The sequence below is a fragment of the Dasypus novemcinctus genome, chromosome 7 (genome assembly GCF_030445035.2).
Source record: "Dasypus novemcinctus isolate mDasNov1 chromosome 7, mDasNov1.1.hap2, whole genome shotgun sequence".
Lineage (NCBI taxonomy): Eukaryota > Metazoa > Chordata > Mammalia > Cingulata > Dasypodidae > Dasypus > Dasypus novemcinctus.
In genome coordinates this window covers 42470328-42493301 of record NC_080679.1, presented here as the reverse complement: position 1 = coordinate 42493301, position 22974 = coordinate 42470328, and the positions used below count along the sequence as shown (strand labels likewise).

The following is a 22974-nucleotide window of genomic DNA, read 5'->3' as shown; positions in this document are numbered from 1 at the left end:
ATGATAGACCCATACAGGAAAATACAAGTAAAAATAATCAGTTAAGTCAATATGAACTGAAGGGACCTGAGGTTAGGATAAGTGAAAAAAATGACATGCCATGTGCATAGTATGTTTTCAGTTTTTATTTTAAACAAGTTATGTCTATGATATATATGACCTGAGGTTAGGATAAGTGAAAAAAATGACATGCCATGTGCATAGTATGTTCTCAGTTTTTGTTTTAAACAAGTTATGTCTATGATATATATTGGTGGGAAGTCACAAAGTACTCTAGGAGGATACATAGAAAAATGTTAACATGTGATTTCTCCCTGTTTGAATGGTAAAGGAGAGTAATAAAGAAGATTTTATTTTTGTTTGATGACTTTGTGTTATTGGAGCATTTTTAATAGTTAAAAAGTGCTCATATATGGTGTTCAATCAATTATAGGTCTACCTGAAGCCCAATTTCCTCTTCCTTATATACAGTATTATTAAGAGAGACTTTTAATTCCCTGAGACAGAGTGGGACAAAAGCATATATACTTTCAAGTAAAAAAGATGTAACTTTAAATCTTGGCTATACCATTTTCTGAGTTGGCCAAGTTTACTTAACCATCTCAAAATTGCAGTTTTCCCATCTTTAAAACATCTTGGAATGTTCAGTTTTACATTTAAAAGCGATAGAAAATAAGAGAGGATATGTAGAACATATCCATAAATGCTAGGTGGTATTATCAGGTACCAGAACTGTATCAGAAACTGACTCTTGGCTGATTAAAACAAATTATTGAAATGATACTGGATAGCTCACAGAATTACAGTGTGGTCTAGAGTACCTGCTCAAAGTCCATGGCAGGTAAATCTAATTGGCCATGTGTGATGGTTAATTTCAAGTTGGCTAGGTTATTTTGTCCAATTGTTTGGTTAAGCAAGCTCTGACCTGATTGTTACTATGAAGGTATTTTGTAGATGCATTTGAATCTGCATCTACAAACAACAAAGGAGGTTGCCCTCATCAATGAGGGGAATCTTCTTGCCCCAACCAGTTGGAGGTTTTAAAGTCAGAACTTAGGAATTTATAAGACAGGAAGAAGAATTTCTGGCTCTACTTTGGCTGCCAGCTTCTTTGGAGAATTCAACTTTACCTTCATCAGAGTTTCCAACTTGTGGCTTCTTCCAGGGAATTCAACTTCACCTTCTTTGGAGTTTCCAACTTTCAGTGTGCTCTAAAAATTTGGACTTGGCAATCTCCACAGTGTGTGAACCAATTCTTATAATAAATTTCTTAATATTGCATGCACACATAGAGACATATACTCATACATTGTTAGTTCTGTTTCTTTGAACCAGAGCCCTAATTTGCCAAATATTATTTGGCCATAAAAAAGGAATGAAGTACTGTTACATCCTAGAACATGGGTGAATTTTGAAAACATTATGCTAAGTGAAAGAAACCAGTAACAAAATGCCAGCTATTAAATGATCCCATTTATATACAATGCTCAAGAATGGGCAAATCTATAGCAACCGAGGTGGTTTGTTGTAAGGGGATAGCTGGGAGGAGGGGGTAGTATGAAGTGACTGTTCATGGTTATGGGATTTCTTTTTGTGGTGATAAAAATGTTTTGGAATTGGATAATAGTGATGGTAGCATAATCTTATGAATATACTAAAAATGACTGAATTGCACAAAAAGGGGTTGTATTAATGAGCCAAGGGGGGTGCTGATGCAAAATACCAGAACTCTGTTGGCTTTTATAAAGGGTATTTATTTGGGGTAGAAGTTTACAGTCACAAGGCCCTAAAGAGTCCAACTCAAGGTTACTTCTTATCCAAAGTCTGTTGCCACATGTTGACGCAAGATGGTGGGTGATGTCTGCGAAGGTTCAGTCTTACTCTTTCTTCTTTTTTCCCCTCTTCCCCTCCCCCTCCCCCGCCCCTACCCTACTGTTTTTGCTGTCTGTGTCCATTTGCTGTGTGATCTTCTGTATTTCTTTTTTTTTGGCCTTCTCTTCTTGTCTTTTTCATCTAGGATTCACCAGAATTCAATCCTGGAGACCTCTGATGTGGAGATTCCCTGTCAATTTCATCACCTCATTTTCTGGTCTCTGCTGTGCTTCACCTTGACTCTCCCCTTCATATCTCTTTCTGTTGCATCATCATCTTGCTGCATGACTCACTTGCATGGGCATTGGCTCACTGTGCGGGCACTTGCCTCACCATGCAGGCACTCCACTCACCATGCAGGCACTCATGTGGGCACTCAGCTTGCCACACAGGAACACTTTCTCTTCTTCTTTTTTTTTTTCCCCAGGAAGCCCCAGGGATCAAACTCGGGTCCCACCATATGTAGGGAGAGGCCCCATCATGAGCCACATCCAATTCCCACTCTTTATTCTTAAGGCTCTGTACTCCCAGCTTCTTCACACCTCACCTGCAGGCTGGCATAAGTTAGTCTCTCTCCCTGGGGTTTGTTTCCTTCTGGGCTTAGCTGCTCTGTTCTCTTCACAAGGTCAGCTGTAAACTATGAGGCTTTTCTCCCTTCCTGGGCCACAGGATCCTCTGTGTATCTTCTCTGTGTATCTACTTCTCTTGCCTTCTTAATTGATTATCCCTATATATAGCCCACCAAGGGAGAGGTGGGGAAACAACCCTGCATGCCCTAATGATGTGGTTGAATCAAAGCCCTAATCTTAACATAATTTAATCAAAGGCATCTCAACCGAATCTGATACAGTCAAAGGGTTATCAGGCCCAGAGAATCAGAGCAGTCTACAAACATAATTAGTATTTCTTTTTGGAATTCATAAATAATCTCAACCTGCCACAGGGGTGAATTTCATGTTATATGAATTACATCTCAATTTTTAAAAAATGTTAAGAATATCTGGTGTATTTTAGCAATTAGTATTTTATTTGTATTCACAATTTTACAAGCTCTTGCCCTCTATAAAATTTTGCATCTTTTTTTCTTACTCATTTTGCAGTAACATGAAATCTCAAATTTGATCCTATTCCATTCATGTTCATATGATTTTGTTGAACCCCATTATAATATATATGCAACATAGTCTATCAGTTTGAAAAGGTTCTGTTTTGAAATGTTTCCAACTGATGGAAATCCCTTATTTTCTCTTTTTGTGTGTAGAGAGGTTCTATTGGCTTGCTTTCTTTTTTTAAAGAGCCTTGCCCCTACTTTTCAATTTTTTTCCTCTCATTACTGCAGAGGTATCTAAATGTATTTTTCTGACATCTTTTTTTTTTTTTACTTTTAAAGCAATTTTTTTGAGATATATTCTCATATCATACAATCTGTCTAAAGTACACATTAACTTGCTTTTGGTATAGTAAGAGTTATGCATTCATCACTACAGTCAATTTTAGAGCAATGTCATTACTCCAAAAATAAAAGCGCCCTACCCCTTAACAGTCATTTCTCAATCCCTCCATCATTCCCCAGCTATATATAACCACAAATCAATTCTGTTTCTCTGAATTTATTGATACTTACATTTTATCTAGTACTTTCTGCCTGGTTTCTTTAACTTAGCATAATTTTTAAATTTTACAGTTGATGGAGAAATAGCCATATATAACTTTACTACAGTCCATCATTTGCACTGTATATTTTTGCTCATATATACCACCGTATTATTAACATCCTGTAATATTAATGTACATTTGTTCTAATTCATGGAAGAACCATCTTGTATTTGTACTATTGATCAAACTCATCGTCCACCCAAGGGTTCACTATACTATAAAGTCCCATGTTTCATCAACTAGCATTCCTTTTAATGACATACACGACCCTAAAGTTCCTCTTTCAACCACAATCACACTTAAATATCAGCACTGTTAATTATAGTTAACTATAATGTGCTACCACCACCTCTACATGTTTCTAAAATTTGCAATCAACTTTATTATAAATTATTACAAATTCTGCAGAAATTAAACATCAGCTCCCTATTCTCTACGCTCATTCTATCTTTTCATGACCACTAGTCTAGCTATTAACTCCATTAGTTTGCACATTATATTTAGTTCATAATAGTGAAATCATACAGTATTTGTCTTTTGTGTCTGGCTTGCCTCACTCAACATAATTTCCTTAAAGTTCATCCATGTTTTCATATGCTTCATAACTTCATTTCTTCTTACAGCTGAATAATCATATATATAAATGACAATTTGCTTATGCATTTGTCAGTTGATGGACTTCTGGGTTGTTTCCACTTTTTGGCAATCATTAATAATGACTCTGTGAACATTGGTGTGTAGACGTCTGTTAGTGTCCCTACTCTCAGTTCTTTTGGGTATACCTCTAGTAGTGATATTGCTGGATCACATGGCAGATCTATATTTACCTTCCTTAGGAACTGCCCAACAGACTTCCACAGTGGCTGTACATTCTGCATTCCCACCAACAGTGGATAAGTGTTCCTATTTCTCCATATCCTCTCCAACACTTGTACTTTTCTGTTTTGTTGTTTTTTTTTTTAAATAAATAGGGGCCATTCTAAGAGGTGTGAAATGGTATTTCATTGTAATTTTTTAAATATATTTTTTATTAGAAAAGTTGTGAGCTTACGAAACAATCATGCATAATGTGCAGAATTCCCATAATCATCATTCCACAAATACCTTGCTTTTGTTATGGGACATTTTTTACAGATTACGAAAGAACATCATCAGACTATCACCATTAACTATGGTCTGCAGTATACATTTGGTGTATTTTTTCCAAACTCCCCCCATTGTTCACACAGTACCTTCTTTGACATTAATGCAAGAGTATTACAATACTGCTATTAAGTGTACTACATAAGTTACATTAATTATGTTTTCCTCGTATATCTCTATGTTCTTACCACCTTGTAATAGTGATGGTATTTTTGTAATTCATAGAAGAACACTCTTGTATTTGTACTTTTAACCACAGTCATCATTTACCTCTGAGTTCACTATGTTATTCAGTCCTTAGATTATGCTCTTTCTTTCAATTGACATTTATATCCCTAGACTGCTCCTTTCAGCCATAATCCCATTTATAAACTAGCTGTGTTAGCTATACTCACTGTAATGTGGTACCATCTACCCTACCCATTCCCCACATGAAGTAGTACTTTAAAAAAAACAAAAACTTTTTATTTTTTATCTTTTTTTGTTTTTAAAGAAGCTTTAGATTATATAAATATTATACAGAAAAATAGGGGATTCCCACATACCCTATTCACTGCCCTTCCCACACTTTCCTATATTCACAACATCTTTTAGTAGTGTGGTCATTTGTTACAATTGATAAACACATACTAAGCATTGCCACTAACTGTGATCTACAGTTTGTAGTTTACGCTTTGCCCCACACAATTTTATAGATTTTGACAAATGTATAATGGCCTGTATCCATCATTGCAATGTCATGCAAGACAATTTCAATGTCCTCAAAATGCCCCCATGTTATACTTATTCTTCCCTTTCCCTCCCTCAGAACCTCTGGTAGCCACTGCTGTATAGTAATAATACAAGTTCTTCCATTGCTAGAATAAGTCTACTTTAGTCAATAGTTGCATTCACTCCTTATTATATTTGTTCATTCCTCAGTCTTGAGGATTTTGGGATGGTGATGCCCACTCTGTTTGTGATTTAGAGGGGGCTTAGATCCCATGGGGCAGATGGATGCTAGTGTTTTGCTTGCAGTTATAGATACTCTCTGATTTTTGGGGTAGGCATTGTCCATTGTCATCCTTTTGTTAGTTGTCCTGGGCAAGTTCAATGAATTGGAGATTAGGTGTTGCAACTCTGCTGAGATTAAGGGCTCAACTGGCATTTGTCTCTAGGACATATATTTAACAAGTATAATGCTAATTATAGCCTCAGATGAAAGAGACAGAAGAGCCATGTGTAGGGAAATTGTAAATGAGTCTTAACTCTGTTACATTGGGGAGCATATATTCCAAAGTAAGGCCCGTTGACAGGGTACTGAATTCCTGAGATTATCTGCCCTGCCTATAGTGTTTAGATGTCTCTAGAGCCCTCAGAAACCCTGCTTTTGAGGCACTCTTTACTGTGGCAGTCAATGAGATCATGCTGAGATGTGCATAGGAGTAACCTCTGGAATGTCCTTCTGTCTCACTTTGAAATCTCTTAGCCATAAAAACTGACTTGTATTTAATATTTCCCCCTTTGGTCAAGATCTTTTTCCAGATGCATCACTAGTCAGTGCTTGGTAATAATCCATTGGTGCCAGGGAGGTCATCCCTGGGAGTCATGTCCCACACTGGTGGTGGTGGGGTTGGGGGGTGGGGAGAGGTAGCACATTTATATGCTGAGTTTGGCTTAGAGAGAGGAAGTGGGCGCACCTTTTCAACTTCTTGACTAAGTCCTTGAAAGCACAAAAGTGTTTAATCATTTATCTATTTTTTCTTTTGTTTCTTGAGCTTTCAGTATAAGATTTAAGAAACCACCATCTACCGCCAGATCTTGAAGATGTTTCCTTACATTTTGTTCTAGGAATTTTATAGTTCTAGCTTATATTAATATATTTAGGTTTTTAAAAAATCAATTTTGAGCTAATTTTTCTATAAGGTGTTAGATAGGGTGTCCTCTTTCTTTTGGATATAGATATGCTGTTCTCCCAGAATCATTTGTTGAATGGGTTGTTCTGCCCCATCTGGGTGGGCTTGACAGCCTTGTCAATAATTACTTGAGTATAGATGTATGAGAGTCTGTTTTTTAATCATAAATTCAGTTCCATTGGTCTATATATCTGTCATTATGCCAGTACTATCCCGTTTTTACTAATGTAGCTAGGTAGTATGATTTCAAATACAGAAGTGAGAATTCTGTACTTTTGTTCATTTTAAGGTATTTCTGTCTAATTGGGGCTTCTTATCCTTCCAAATAAATTTGCTAATTGGGTTTTAAATCTCTTTTAAAAAGGTTGTTGAAATTTTTATTGAGATTCCATTGAATTTGTATGAGTTTAGGTAGAATTGACATCTTAACAATATTTAGTCTCCCCATCCATGAACATGGAATGTTCTTCCATTTATTTATGTTTTCTTTGATATCTTTTAGCAATACATTATTGTATTCTGAATGCAAGTGCTTTACGTCCTTGATTAAGTTTATTCCTAAATATTGATTCTTTCAGTTGCTATTGTAAGTAAATTTTTTCCTGACGTCCTCCTCAGTTTGCACATTACTAGTGTATAGAAGCATTACTGAGTTTTGTATGTTATTTTTGTATCTGCACTCTGCTAAACTTGTGTATTAGCTCTAGTAGCTCTTTTATAGATTTTTTTGTGACTTTTTAGGTATAGGATCATATCATCTACTAATAGCGAAAAAATTTACTTCTTTTCTTCCAATTTGTCACCTTTTATTTCTTTTTCTTGCCTGATTGCTCTATCTAGAACCTCCAGCACTATACTGAACCCTTGTCTTGTGCCCAATCTCAACAGGAAAGCTTTTAGTTTTGCACTGTTGAATACAATGTTAGCTGTGGGTTTTTCACATGTGTCCTTTATAATGTTGAGAAAGTTTTCTTCACTCCTATTTTTTGGAGTATTCTTATCAAGAAAGTATGCTGGATTTTGTCAAATGCCTTTTCTGTATCAATTGAGATGATAGTGATTTTTCTTCTTTGATTTTATTAATGTGATGTACAATGATTGATTTTCTTGTGTTGAATCACCTGCATGTCTGGTGTCATGATGGATAATTCTTGAACTCTGTTGTTGGGTTTGTTTAGTGAATGTTTTGTTGAGGATTTGTGCATCTATATTCATTAGGAAAATGAGATTAATTTTTTTCTTTCATAAAATCTTCGTCTGACTTTGGTGTTCAGGTATTATTGGCTTCCTAGAATGAGTTTGGTAGCATTCCTTCCTGTTCAGGTTTTTAGAAAAGTTTGAGTAAGAGTGGTATTAGATCTTTGAATGCTTCATAGAAGTTGCTTCTGAAGCCATCTGGTCCAGGACTTTTCATTTTGAAGAATTGTTTGATGATGGTTTCAATCTCTTTACTTGTGATTGGTTTGTTTAAGCCATCTATTTCTTCTACGGTTGGTGTAGGTTGTTTGTATGTTCCTAGGATTTGTCCATTTCACCTTTATTGTCTAGTTTTTTGGTGTACAGCTGTTTATAATATTCTCTCTTTTACAGATAAAGTAGATACAACCCCAGTTATTGGTTCTTCTGAGGGCTACAGAGACCCACAGGTTCTATGGTCATGGCAGATGGAGTTCAGTGCTATCTCAGTTGGCCCTACTTTGGAGTTGTGTTTCTGTGTGATGGAGCTGGACTTAGATGTGATCTTTGTCCACAAGTCTCTCCTGTTACTTTTACCGGAACTATAGTTGTTGCTGGGGTTTAGGGTATACCCAGGGGACCTGAATCTCTGGACTGACCATGTGATAGCCAGGCCCTGGGCCGCAACAGACTTGCAACTCCTACACTCTGGTTTATTGGACTTACCCCAGCCATTTAACGGGGAGGTGAAGAAGGTCAACCACCACACCAGGGAGCCAAGAGTGTGGGCTATGATGTCGACCATTGACCATGAGGTGCAGCGGTGCTCAGAGATGTATTCACCAAATGCAATGAATGTCTCATGATGATTGAGGAGGTGTTTTATGGTGGGAGGAGTAGGGTGAGGGGTGTGAGGGGTATATGGGGACCTCATATTCTTCGAATGTAACATTAAAAAAATAAAAGACAAAAAAATTCTCTTTTTTTAATTTACCCATTTTATTTTTTTATTAAAAATTTTTTAAAAATTTATTTCTCTCACCTTTCCTGCCCTCCTCCCCCATAGTCTGCTCTCTGTGTCCATTCACTGTGTGTTCTTCTGTGTCCACTTGCATTCTTGTCAGTGGCACCAGGAATCTGTGTCTCTTTTTGTTGCGTCACCTTGCTGCATCAGCTCTCTGTGTGTACGGCGCCGCTCCTGGGCAGACTGGACTTTCTTTTGCACTGGGTGGCTCTCCTTACAGGGCGCACTCCTTGCGCAGGGGGCTCCCCTATGCGGGGGATACCCCAGCATGGCACAGCACTCCTTGTGCACATTAGCACTGCGCGTGGGCCAGCTCATCACATGGGTCAGGAGGCTCTGGGTTTGAGCTCTGGACCTCCCATGTGGTAGGCGGACACTTTATCCATTGAGCCAAATCTGCTTCTCCATAATATTCTCTTATGATCTTTTTGTTTCTGTGGAGTAAATAGTAATGTCACCATTTCCATTTCTGATTTTGTTTACATTTTTCTCTTTTTCTTTGTCATTTTAGCTAAAGGTTTGTCAATTTTGTTGATCTTTTTGAAGAACCAACTTTTAGTTTTGTTCTATTTTTTTGCTGTTCTCAATTTCATTTATTTCTTCTCTAATCTTTGTTATTTCATTCCTCTGCCTACTTTGGGAATAGTTTGCTGTTCTTTTTCTAGTTCCTTCAGCATTATAGTTAGGTCATTGATTTTAGCTCTTTTTTCTAGTTTAATGTAAGTATCGATGGCTATAAATTTTCCTCTAAGCATTGCCTTTGTGGTATCCCATAGGTTTTGATATGTTGTGTTCTCATTTTCATTCATCTCAAGATAGTTACTGTTTCTCTTGCAATTTCTTCTTTGACCCACTGATTATTTCAGTGTGTTGTTTAAGCCCCATATATGTGTGAATTTTCCCTTTTTCTGCCTGTTGTTGATTTCTAGTTTTATTCTATTAATATTATGAACAGAGGAAAGGTTTTGTATAATTTCAATACTTTTAAATTTATTAAAATACTCTTTCTGACTCAAAATTTGGTTTATCCTGGTGTAAGATCTGTGAGCACTTGAGAAGAATGTATATCTTGATATTTTGGGTTGTAATGTTCTGTGTATGTCTATAGGCTTAGTTCATTTATATTATTCAAGCTCTCTCTTTCTTTATTGGTCCTTTTCCCATGTGTTCTGTGAAATGATGAAGAGTGGTGTATTGAAGTTTCCAACTATTATTGTAGAGAAATCATTTTCTCCCTTCAGTTTTGCCAGTGTTTGACTCATGTAATTATTGGCATCCTGGTTAAGTACATGTATTAGTCAGCCAAAGGTGTGCTGATGCAAAATACCAGTAATTGGTTGGTTTTTATAAAGGGTGTTTATTTGGGGTAGGAACTTACAGTTACCAGGCCAGGAAGTATAAGTTACTTCCCTCACCAAAGTCCACATGTTAGAGCAAGATGGTTCCTCTGGGCTCAGCTCCTCTGTTTCCTCCACAAGATCAGCTGTAGACTGTCAGGCGAATGGCTCCTGTTTCTTTCCCCAGGACTCCAGCTTAAGACTTCAGCATCAGACTCCAACATCAGAAACTCCTCAACTCTGTTCTTTGCCATGCCCTAATCATAACTCAGTCATGCCCAGGTACAGATCATATTACAAGCATAATCCAATATTTCTTTTTGGAATATATCAATAATATTAAACTACTACAGTATATATACATTTATGCCTGTTATTTCCTCCAGGTAATTGCCCATTTTATTAATATATAATGTCCTTCCTTCCCTCTAATAACAACTTTTCTTTTAAAGTCCATTTAATCTGATATAAGTATAGCTTCTCCAGCTGATTTTTGGGTACTGCATGCATGGAACGTATTTTTCCAGCCTTTCACTTTCAGTCTGTTGGTATCTGTGGGTCTAAGGTGAGTCAGTTGTAGACAGCATAGAGATGGCTTCTGTTTTCTTAATCATTCTGCCAGTGTTTGTCATTTGAGGAGTTTAATCCATTGTCATTTAAAGCTTTTATTTTAAAGTCAATTCTTAATTCACCCATTTTGACCTTTGGGTGTTAGCTGTCATATCTTGTTTTCACCACTCTTGAGAGTTTTAGTTACTTTTACTGATGATAATCTTCATTCCTAGACTCTCTTCCAAGCCTGTCTCCTGTCTTTTCAGTTGGTAGCACTCTGTTTAGTATTTCCTGCAAAGCCTGTCTCTTTGTTAAGAACTGTCTCACTTTCTTTTTATCTGTGGATATTCTAAACTTACTCTCATTTTTGAAAGAAAGTCTTGCAGGACATAAAATTCTTGGCTGGCAATTTTTCTCTTTGACTATCTTAAATATATCATACCAATGCCTTCTTGCCTCTATGGTTTCTTGTGAGAAATCAGCATTTAATCTTTTTGGGCATCCCTTTTTGTAATGAATCTTTTTTCTCTTGCTCCTCAGGATTCTCTTTTTCTCCTTGGCACTTGACATTCTGATTAGTATGTGTCTTGGAGAAGGTCTCTTCAGATTTATTCAGATGGGAGTACATTGTGCTTCTTGGACACAGATATCGATGTCTTTCAATGGGTTGGGAAATTTTTTTACCATTATTGCCTCAAATGTTCCTTCTGCCCTTTTTTCTTTCTATACTCCTTCTGGGACACCCATGACACATACGTCTTGCTATCATTTAGTTACCTGGGGCTCTGTTCAATTTTTCCATACTTTTTCTTATCTGTTTTTTCATATGTTTGCTTTCAGAGGCCATGTCTTCAAGCTCATTGATCCTTTCTTCTCCCTCTTCAAATCTGCTTTTATTTGCCTCCAGTTTATTTTTGGTTTCATTTATTGTGCCTTTCATTCCCATAAGATCTGCTATTTTTCAATGTATGCTTTAAAAAAATTTTTTTATTTTTATATTTATTTTTATTTTTTAATGGTACCGGGGCTGGGTTGTGAGTCTGGGACCTTGTATATGGGAAACTTGTGCTCAACCACTATGTCACATAGGTTCTCCTGAATTTGTTCTTTTATTTGTTTTGCTTGTTTGGGTTTTTTTTTTTTTTTTTTGGGTTTATAGGAGGAACCCTGGGACTGAACCCAGGACTACCCATGTGAGAAGCAGGTGCTCAACCACTTGAGTCACATCTGCTCCCTCAATGTATGCTTTTAAATTCTTCTTTGTGCTCACCCACTGTCTTCTTAATATCCTTAATCTCTTTAGCCATCTCATTAAGTTTATTAAGGAGATTTGTTTGAACATCTATGATTAGTTGTCTCAACTCCCTTATGTCATCTGGAGGCTTAGTTTGTCCTTTGATTAAGCCATATCTTCCTGTTTTTTAATGTGTATTATAATTATTTGTTGCTGTCTCAGCATCTTATTTACTTGAATTTTTTATGAGCTCTTTCTCTCTTTAGGGTTTCCTATTTGAGGTGTTTTGTGCTGCAGCTCTTAGATACTTGATTCAACTTAATTTCAAACTTTATAGTGGCCCATGTTTAGCTAAGCTGAAGTTTTTCAGCTCTTTTTATATTTCTTGGCCTTTCTCTCCTGCTGATTGTGGAGTAGGAGCCAGAATGCAGTTGGTACTGAAAGGCATTGAGATTGCAGCTGCCTGCATTGCTACAGTACCAGTGAAGCTTCTCCCAATTTTTCCCCTGCCATGGGTAGGATGAAACCACAGCTGTGTGCAGTAATCTAAGCCATGAAGGCCAAGACTGTCTGTAGTTGCCGGAGCGACTGATGATGTACATGACCCTTCCCAGTCCATGGTAGGATGGAGCCACAGGTGTAGACTGAGCCATGTGGGCCAAAACTGACTGAAATTGCCCAGATAGACTGATGAAGCACAGGCTCCCCTCCTTCTTTGCCAAGGTTGGGTATGGAGCCACAGGTGTGCACAGCAGTCTTTTCTGTTCAGGTAGGAAGTGATTGCAGTTGCCCAGGAAGACTAAGGGAGCCCTATCCCTCTTCCTCCCTGTCGGGGCAAGGATGTAGCTACAAGTATGTCCAACAATCTAGTTCATGTAAGCCAAAAGTGACTACAGTTGCCTGGAAAGGGTGAGGGGCACTGTGTCACTTCCTGCCCTGTCAGTGGCATGGATATAGCCACAGATATGTCCAACGATGTAACCTGTTTGGGCCAAAGCAGATGAAGTTGTCTGGAGAGGCTGAGGGAGGACTGTTCCTCCTCCTTCTCTGTCACTGGCAGGGATGAAGCCACTGGTATGCCTACTAATCTAGTTTGTGCAGGATGAAAGCTACTGCAGTTGCCCAGAGAGGCTGAGGAAATACCGCACCCCCACCATCCTCTGGGGGATGGGGTTGTGGCCACATGGGTGCCCAACAATCTAGTGTTTGTGGACTGAAAGCAAGTACAGGTGCCTGGAGAGGCTAGAGCAAGTCCCCTCAACTTCCTCCGTGCTGGAGGCAGCACTGGAGCCGAGGCTAGGGCAGTAACCCATCTTGGGTAGAAAGAGGCCAGTTCCTATCATCACTGTGATTTTCAGTCTTCATTAAGTCTGGGTGGAATGAAAATGAGGCTCCTAGCCTCTTCCTGACTTGGACTGGTTCGGACCTTAACTGTTCTTAGGATTGGACTTCAGCCAGCTGAATTTACTAATCAGCAGCTAAAGTTGGTACCCAACCGTCTCTTCGTCCCCCATTTTTAGGATCCAATGGAGCTTCCACCTTGAGCCAGGAAATATTAACAGCTTCTGTGGTGTCAGGTGCTTCTAGTGGTGGATGGGCACCAGCCTCTGCAGCATGGGATCCTCGACTCATGAATCTTCCCTGTAGATGGATGGTCACTTCCTTTCGTTCTTCCAGGGATGTTGCAGATGCTCTACTAGTCTCTTGGGGTCCCTAAACAGGTAATTTAGATAGCTCTGGCTGATTAGTAATTGCACTGTAGGGTGAGCTGTCTTATAGAGCTCCCTACTCTGCCACCATCTTGCCCCTCCCCTCAGTATTTCCCTAATAGCTAGTGATGTTGAACATTGATTCATATGTTTTTTCCCATCATTTGTATTTCTTCTTTGGAGAAATGTGTGTTCAGGTTTTTTACCCATCTTTTAATTGGATCCTTTGTCATTTATCATTAAGTTGTAGGATTTCTTTTTTCTTTTCTTTTGTTTTAGGATCTCTTTATATATCCTGGATTTTCAACTATTATCAGATATGTGATTTCCAAATATTTTCTCCCATTGAGCAGGTTGCCTTTTCACCCTCTTAACAAAGTCTTTAAAGGTAAAAGGTTTAATTTTGAGGAAGTCCCATTTATCTATTTTTTCTTTCATTGTTCTTGTGTTAGGTTTGAGGTTTAAAAATCCACCTTATACCACCAAATCTCAACAATTCTTTCTAACATTATCTTCTAGGAGTTTCACGGTCCTGACTTTTATGTTTAGGTCTTTGATCCGTTTTGAGTTGAATCCTTTAAGGAAGTGAGATATAGGGGACCTCTTTCATTCTTTTGGTTATGGATATCCAGTTCTTGTAGCACTATTTGTTGAATAGACTGTTCTGTCCCAGTGAAGTAGACTTGGTAGGCTTGTCAAAGATCAGTTAACCTTAAAGGTGAGACTTTATTTCTGGGCTCTGAATTCTATTCCACTGAATAATGTGTCTGTCTTTATGCCAATACATGCTGTTTTGACCACTATCACTTTGTAATATGGTTTAAGGTCAGGAAGCATGAATCTTCCACCTTTACCCTTCTTTTAAGGGTGTTTTTAACTATTTTAGGCCTCTTTCCCTCCAAATAAATTTGGTAATTGACTTTTTCTTAAAGAATTTTGTTTGGGATGACATTCAGTCTGTAAATCAGTTTGCATAGAACTGACATTTTAACAGTGTTCAGTTCCAGTCCATGAACATGGAATGTCCTTCCCTTGTTTAGATCATCTTCAATTTCTTTAACACTGTCTTGTAGTTTTCTTTTACATACCTAGATAAACTAATTCCTAGATAGTTGATTCTTTTTGTTGCTTTTGGAAATGGAATTTTTTCCTTGATTTCCTCTTCAGATTGTTCATTACTAGTGTATAGAAACACTACTTATTTTCTGCATGTTGATCTTCTGTCATGCCACTTCGCTGAACTTGTTTATTAGCTCTAGGAGCTTTGTTGTAGATATTTCAGAGTTTTCTAAATATTGAATCATGTCATCTGCAAATAGTGAGAGTTTTATATTTTTTCTAATTTGGATATCTTTTATTTCTTTTTCTAATTCCTCTAGATAGAACTTCTAACAAATGTTGAATAACAGTGGTGACGGTGGGCATTCTTGACCACTTTTCCTGATCTTGGAAGGCTTTCAGCCTTTCCTCATTGAGATTGATGTTGATTTGAGAGTTTCTTACAGACCAGCTTTAAAAGAAATCCACAACAGCATTCTGCCACTTGAAAAGACAGAAGAGAGGCTTGGAGGAGAATGCAGAAGCACAGATTATCAGAAAGGGTAAAAAGACAGACAAAAATAAGATATGACATGAAAGCTAAAGGATAAAATAGTTGAAGTAAGTAATGCCTATACAGTCATAACATTGAATGCTAATGAATTAAACTCCCTAATGAAAATATAGGCTGACAAAATGGATAGAAAAGTATGAGCCACCCATATATATATCTACAAGAGATTCATCTTAGACCCATGGACACAAAGAGGCTGAAAGCGAAAGGTTGGAAAAAGATATTTCACACAAACAGTAACTGAAAAAGGGCAGGGCTAGCTATACTAATATTGGATAAAACAAATATCTAAATAACTAAATCAGGGATTTTTAACCTTTTTGGTTCCACAGACCTCTTTGCCAGTCAGGTAAAACCCTGGACCCCTTCTCAGAATGTAGCGGCAGATAGTTTTATGACACTCAACCAGCGTTGGGATCTAAGAACTACTGTAATTTCCAAGTATGGATGAGTGTAAGTGATTTTTCGAGATAAGCAGCAACTGCAACGTGATATGAAATGATTACTACTATAATTTATGGCGTACATTCATAAGGGAAGGAAATGCTAGATTTCAATTAGAGGTCAGAGAAAATAAAAGAAGTTGATTTTTTTTTCATTTAAATCTCACAGACCCCCTGAAACCCCAAAGTGTCCATGGACCCCTTGTTAAGAACCCCTGGTATAAATGTAAAAAGGTTATAAGAGATGTTGAGGCCCTAATATATTAATAAAAGGGGCAGTCTACCAGGAAGAAATAACAATCATAAATATCCATGCACCTACTCTTCGTGCCCTAAAATGCATGAGGCAAATTCTTGCAAAACTGAGGGGAGAAAGACATAAAGTAAAAAAAATTTAGGTTAAAAAAAAATTTGTATTCTTTTATTATTTTTTATTCCAAATTTTAAAAAAATATTTTTAAAATGATCATTATTTCATTTTTTAATAAATTGTATTTGGTTATTTTGTTGGCTTTATTTTTAAGAAATTTTGGATCACAGGTTACAACAGTGGGCCGGGAAGGATCATTGGTGCAGAGTGTCAGTGATGGGGGATGCATGGGAGGAGGTTCACCTGGGGCGTACCTGTAAGGCATATGAATGTGTTCAAGTGTTCATGGGGCATTGTCATGGTGAGTGGAGATTCACACAGTAACTGAAAGAATATCAAATTCCCATACTGGGAGCTCTGCCACATTCTCTAATGGGACAGTAAGAATCCTCCGAGCACAGGGGCAGTGAGTAATGAAGGAGAATGGACCATTGATGGATGCTTGATATTGATGACTGTGCTTTTGAACCTTTACTTTTGAAATTGAAACTTAGCCTAGTCGTATGGAGTGCCTAGGAGTTACCTCTTGAGAGCCACTTTGTTGCTTAAATGTGGCCTCTCTCTAAACCAAACTTGGTTATTTGCAATGCCTTTTGAAGAATAAGGGCAAAAATGAAGTCATTGATGGTATAGATGATTCTAGAATTCTTAGTATAATGATTAAAAGATAGAAAACATTTTTCTAGTGTGATCTTTTGTTTACTGTGTTAACTCTTTGAAAAGCAGCTGGAATGAAGGCAGTTTCATGAACATGCCCTTTGTTTTTATTTCTTACTTTAACTTTCGATTTTGGACTAACTTAAAACTTACAGGACAGTTGCAAAAATAATATAAACCTCATACAGAGAACTCCAATATATTTCCACCTCCTCAGATACCCATATCTACCAATTTTAACATTTTGCCACCTTTGCCTTCCCTCCTTCCATCCCTTCCTCTCGCCTTCCTTCAAGTATATATCTACTGAACACATTATAATTCTTTATCACATAATACTTCAATGTACATTTCCTATGAACAAGGGTATCACTTATATAATCAACTTAGCTGCAGTTAACAAGTTCAAGAAATTTAACATTGATACAAGCTTACATTCTATATTCCTTTTTTTTTTTTTTAAGATTTTATTTTCTAAATTTATTTCTCCACTCCCCCCATCCCCTCCAGGTTATCTGCTCTCTGTGTCCATTCGCTGAGTATTCTTCTGTGTCTGCTTGTATTCTCTCTAGGCGGCTCCAGGAACCAATTCTGGGATGTTTCGGAATGGGAGAGAGGCAATTACTCTCTTCCACCACCTCAATTCCCTGTTCTGCTACGTCTTCTTATTTTCTCTCCTCTTTGTCTCTTGTTGCATCATCTTGCTGTGCCAGTTCTCCATGTAGGCCGGCACTCCTGCTGCGGCATTCCCATGCAGGGCAGCACTCCTGTGCGGGGTGGCATTCCTGAGTGGACTGGCACTATGCATGGGCCAGCTCACTACGTGGGCCAGCAGCTTGTCCTCACTAGGAGACCCTGAGCATCAAACCCTGGACCCTCCTGTATGGTAGACAGGAGACCAGTTGGTTGAGCCGCATGTGTTTCTTCTTCTATGTCTCAATAATGTCCCTTGAGCCTTTACTCCTCCATTCTTAGGTCCCATCAGTATCATGCATTGAATTTAATTGTCATTATCTCTTTAGTTTTTTCTTTACTTTTTTTTAATTTTTGGAAACATATACATCATCAGCCTTCCCATACCAACCTCTTCTAAGCATGCCTTTTTTATTTTTTTTTGAGATTTATTTTATTTGTTTATCCCTCTCTTATTCCCCCCGTTGTCTGCTCTCTCTGTCCATTTGCAGTGTGTTCTTCTGTGTCTACTTGTATTCTCATTAGGAGGCTCTGGGAACTGATCCTGAGAACTTCCAGAGTGGGAGAGAAGTGATTACTGTCTTGCTCCACCTCAACTCCCTATTCTGCTATGTCTTATTTTCTCTCCTCTGTGTCTCTTGTTGCATCATCTTGCTGTGCCAGCTCTCTGTGTCGGCTGGCACCTCTGTGCAGGGTGACATTCCAGCATGGGCCAGTACTCCACGTGGGCCAGCTTTCCCTCACCAGGAGGCCCTAAGCATTGAACCCTGGACCTCCTATATGGTAGACAGTTGGTTGGGCCACATTCATTTCCCAGCGTGCCATTTAGTAGTGGGATTAACCACATTCACAATACCCATACCACTATCCATTGATAAATGTTTCCCTTCACCCCAAACAGAAACCCTACACCCATTATGTGTTTACTCACATTGTCTCTGTCCACACCCCCCCAGGTAAACTCTAATTTCTGTCTGTGTTTGCACATTCTTTGATATTTTCTTTGTGGTTACTATGGGACTTAAATTTAACATCTTTAATCTATAACTATTGTTTGATTTGATACTAGCTTACTTTCAATAACATATACAAGCTATGTTCCTATACCCTTCTCTCCCCCTACCTTTATGTAGTTCTTGTCACAGATTACATATTTATACATTATGAGCCTAAACCATTGATTTATCATTACTTTTTATGCACTTGACAGTTAGATCCTATAGGAAGTAGAAAGGAAGTTACAGGCCAAAATTACAATAGTACTGGTATTTATTTTTATCCATGTTGTTATCTCTGCCATATATCTTTATTTCTTCATGTTGTCAGTTGTCTAGTGCACTTTCCTTTCAACCTGCAAATCTTCCTTTTAGAATTTCTTTTAGGGCGGTATAGTGGTGACACATTCTCTCAGCTTTTGTTTATTTGGAATTGTCTTAATATCTCCCTCATTTTTGAAGGACAGCTTTATAGAATTCTTGTCAACAGTTTTTTCCTTTTAATACTTTAATATATTGTCCTACTGCCTTCTTGCCTCCATGGTTTTTGATGAGAGATTGGCACTTAATCCCACCAAGCCTCCCTTTTATGTGACATGTTGCTTTTCTCTTGCAACTTTCAGAATTCTTTCCTTACCTTTAGCATTTGACAGTTTATCACAAGGTGTGGTGTGGGCCTATTTGGGTTTATCTTGTTTGGAGTTTGGTATTTTAGATGTGTATTTAGTGTCTTCCATTAAATTAGGGAAGTTTTCCGCCATTATTTCTAAATTTGAATATTCTCACTGGCCTTTTCTCTCTTTTTCGTCTGGGACTCATACAGTGCATACATTGGTATGCTTGATGGGATTCCACAGGCTCCTCAGAGTCTATTCACTTTTCTTCATTCTTTTTTCTTCCTGCTTCTCAGGTTGAGTGATTTCTGTGGGCTTATCTTCACGTTCACTGATTTATCTGCCAACTCCAGTCTGCAGTTGAACTCCTTTAGGAAATTTTTAATTTCTACTACAGTGGTCTTCAGCTCTGTTTGCATAATTTTTAAAATTTCCGTCTCTTAATTGAAATTCTCTTTGTGTTCCTCTCTTATTTTCCTAATGTCCTTTAGTTCTTTGTTCGTTTTCCATGAACTTTTTGATCATATTTAGGACCATTTAACATTTTTTTTTGTCTGCTATATCACAGTTCTGATGCTCCTCACTGATGATGTCTAATGCTTTAATATTCTCATTTGCATCAGCCATTGTTCCCTGTTTCTTTGTAGGCTTTGTAATCTTTGTTGAAACCTGGATATTTTAGAATTTTAAGTGCTATTCCTGTAATTTAGACTCTGGGCCGTCTGTTCCTGAAGCTTGTATCCATCTGGTGTTATGACAGAGAGCTCCTTAAGCCAGGAGGTAACAAAAAATTAATTAAATAAAGGAAAAAGAGAGAACACCCTTCAAGTTTTGCAGATTGGCTTGTTTCAGTGCTTTCCATCAGGGCTGAATGAATTTGGAGACTAGCTCTAGGCAAAAGCGTATCTCTACCTGCTTCTTTTTGTGCATGTGTCTTTTCTTGGGCACGTATACATAGCCCTAGGCATTCTCTTTTGTATCCATACAGATGCCCCCTCTTCCCTGTGAAATAACCTTTCCTCATGGTCTCAGACACTGTATTGTATCTCGCATAGCTACAGGTCCCTTGCTCCAGGCAGCCGTGGCTTGATTGCTCTCTCCCAGGATTCTCCAGTAGAGCTCTGTGAGCTAGCTGCCTTCCACATGCAGGGCAAATTCTGGGATGTGAGCCTCGAGGTTCAGTTCTTCAGGCCACCACCAGACAGATTTCCCAGCTATACATCCTCCTAAGTATGTGCACTTGGGTTTCTCTTCTCCCTCTGAAAGCAGGATCAGAGACCTACACTGGGGGTCGGGTGGTCTCCATACTGAGCCAGTAAGGGGATGGGAGAGGGGTCAGCAAGGGTGCCAGGAGATCCTACCATTTATTTTAGGATGTACTGGGGATTGAACCTGTTACCTGGGAAGCAGGTGCTCAAACCGCAGAGGCACACCTGGTGCCCCTACCATTTTTAAGATGTGTTTTTCTTGATTTTGCAATCCCTCTGTTACTGCAATCCTTTGTTTTCTAGAGCATTGAGAAAATAGTTTCTGCCAGTTCTTGCTGATTGTTCAAAGCTTTTATGGGGTCACAGAGCCCTGGTTTGTTTTACTCGACCATCTTGATTGGGTGGGGCCATTTGTCATTACTTATAATTTTTTTGTTCATGATAAGAATTGAGTAATTTAAGATCAAATAAATGTTTTATTACCGTGTTTAAAGTTATCCCATGCTAACAGATAACTAATCTTAAATATTCATTTAAAGGATATAACTTAATTTAGGTGTGTTAAGTATCTTCAACAATTTTATTTCATTTTGTAACTAAAAATTTGAAAATCATCTGAAATGGCAACTGTGGTATTGTCCTGGTTCTGGGTAGAAGCAAAGTTTCAGACCAGAGTTTCTTCATTCAGTCAGGGTGCATTTAGCTGGTATTCTCACTTCTTACTTTCTGGTTGTCCGTCATTAGGCACCTAGGATCCTAGTTGTTCCTCATTAGGCACCCACTGGCATGTGGTTTGTTGGGTTACACAGAACGTGTTTCTGGATTCCAAAGCCGCAGCAACAGGTTCTTAGGCTTAGACTTATTCTAGTTAGATTGTACCTCTGTAAGTTATTCTTAATTGCCTGTTGTTTCTCATCAGCTGTTGGTATTGAGAAGTAGAAAAAGGAAGGGATGCCTCATTAGTTTGATGTGGCATGAACTGACTGAAATCTTTCATCTGACTGAAATCCTTTTGTTCTTGTTGGAGATGTAACTACTTTACCATTAATGTAGCAGTTTGTGTTACAAAAATCGGAAACTACTTAGGTTTTTCGTAATTACACCTGAGGAATACCAACCAATTCTGTGATTCTGTTACTTCATAATGTGTCTTCACAAATTCAAGTCTTTGCCCACTTGGGGGAATGATGTGACTGTATGTTCCTGATGCTAAAGTGATCAGGTGATGTCTGACATTTTCATTGCATAAATCCCAATGTGTCAGTATTTTCTCCAAGGAAGCATCCTTTAGTCATCTGTTGGAGAGTGGCCATAATGTTTTGGGAGCTAGATGTAAGAAATAGACTGGTGCAGTAATCCTGAAAACTTTTACTTATTCTCCGACCTCAGCCTGTGACTAGTGTTCACTTTCTTTTTTCACATTAGATCAGATTTCTCTAGCCCAATGACTGTACTTCTTAATTAGAGAAGTTGTGAACTTATGAAACAATCATGTGTAATGTGCAGAATTCCCATATATCTCCCCTCCGCTGACACCTTGTGTTGTTATGGAATGTTTGTTACAAGATTATGAAAGATTATATCATCAAAATATTACTGTTAACTATGGTCCATAGCTTATATTTCGTATAGTAAATATGGAATGCTTCACAAATTTTAGTGTCATCCTTGCACAGGGGGCCATACTAATCTTGTCTGTTTCATTCCAGTTTTAGTATATGTGCTGAAGCAAGCACTATATATTGTTTTTTTGAACAGACTGGGCTGTAGTATAGCGAATGTAGGGTTCATCATGGAATTCTTTGAAACAAATAATATTTCTTGATTGTATAATTGATGTTTTTTCCCATTAAAAATGATTTTGAATATATATATGTGTGTGTGTGTGTGTGTGTGTGTATTATTTATTTAGTAATGAACTGCTCGCTGTGCCCTGAGTACTCAACACTCATTCTTCCCATCTACTCTGCTTTGTTTGGAATGCTATTCCCACCATATGCCTAGATAACCTGTACTCTGTCACTCAATAGTGGCCTCTCCACCATTCCAGAATACTTTCATTTCTTACTTTCCCTGTTTTTCCAGTTCTGAGTGGGAGCCTTTTTATATGACCACCATTATTCCATGGTATCATAACTGGCTGTTTTTTTCTCCCCCTAGAAAAGGTTCTTTAAGAATAAGAATTGTGTTTCTTCTCTAACTTCAGTCCATAGCCCAGTGCTTAACACATTAATGGATGCTTAATAGCTTTCCTGTATACAAGACCTAACAAAAGTGAAACATACTTAAAACTCAGGTTTACTTTTTATTAATAACTAAGTGTGTCCTAAAATCAAGGCACTGCCTCTTAAAGAAGTCTTCCACGTGGGGGAACCCCACGCACAAGGAGTGTGCCCCGTAAGGAGAGCCGCCCTGTGCAAAGAAAGTGCAGTCTGTCCAAGAATGGCACCACACGCACGGAGAACTGACACAAGATGACGCAACAAAAAGAAACACAGATTCCCGGTGCCACTGATAAGGATAGAAGCGGTCACAGAAGAACACACAGCAAATAGACACAGAGAGCAGACAACTGGTGGGGAGGGGGAATGGGGAGAGAAATAAAAAATAAATCTTAAAAAAAAAATTACATTATTGTTATTGCTAGTTATTATTTGCTAATTATTAGAGAGTAATTTGCAGACATCTGGACTCTTCCCTAAATACTTCAGCATGTTTATAAACAAGAATTTTTAGAAATTATTACCAATATAATTACCAAATTCGGGAGATTTAACATTGATA

At 38.0% G+C, this 22974-nt stretch overlaps 1 protein-coding gene and 1 non-coding gene across 2 annotated transcripts in view; one reads left to right on the top strand and one right to left on the bottom strand.

Annotated features, from left to right (window-relative positions):
- Positions 1-22974, top strand: part of FAM117B (family with sequence similarity 117 member B) — a 171174-nt gene that overhangs the window by 60406 nt on the left and 87794 nt on the right. The gene's annotated exons all lie outside the window — the stretch shown is intronic.
- Positions 21822-21926, bottom strand: LOC111764265 (U6 spliceosomal RNA). The gene has a single exon (XR_002796918.1). It is a non-coding gene; the product is annotated as a U6 spliceosomal RNA (small nuclear RNA).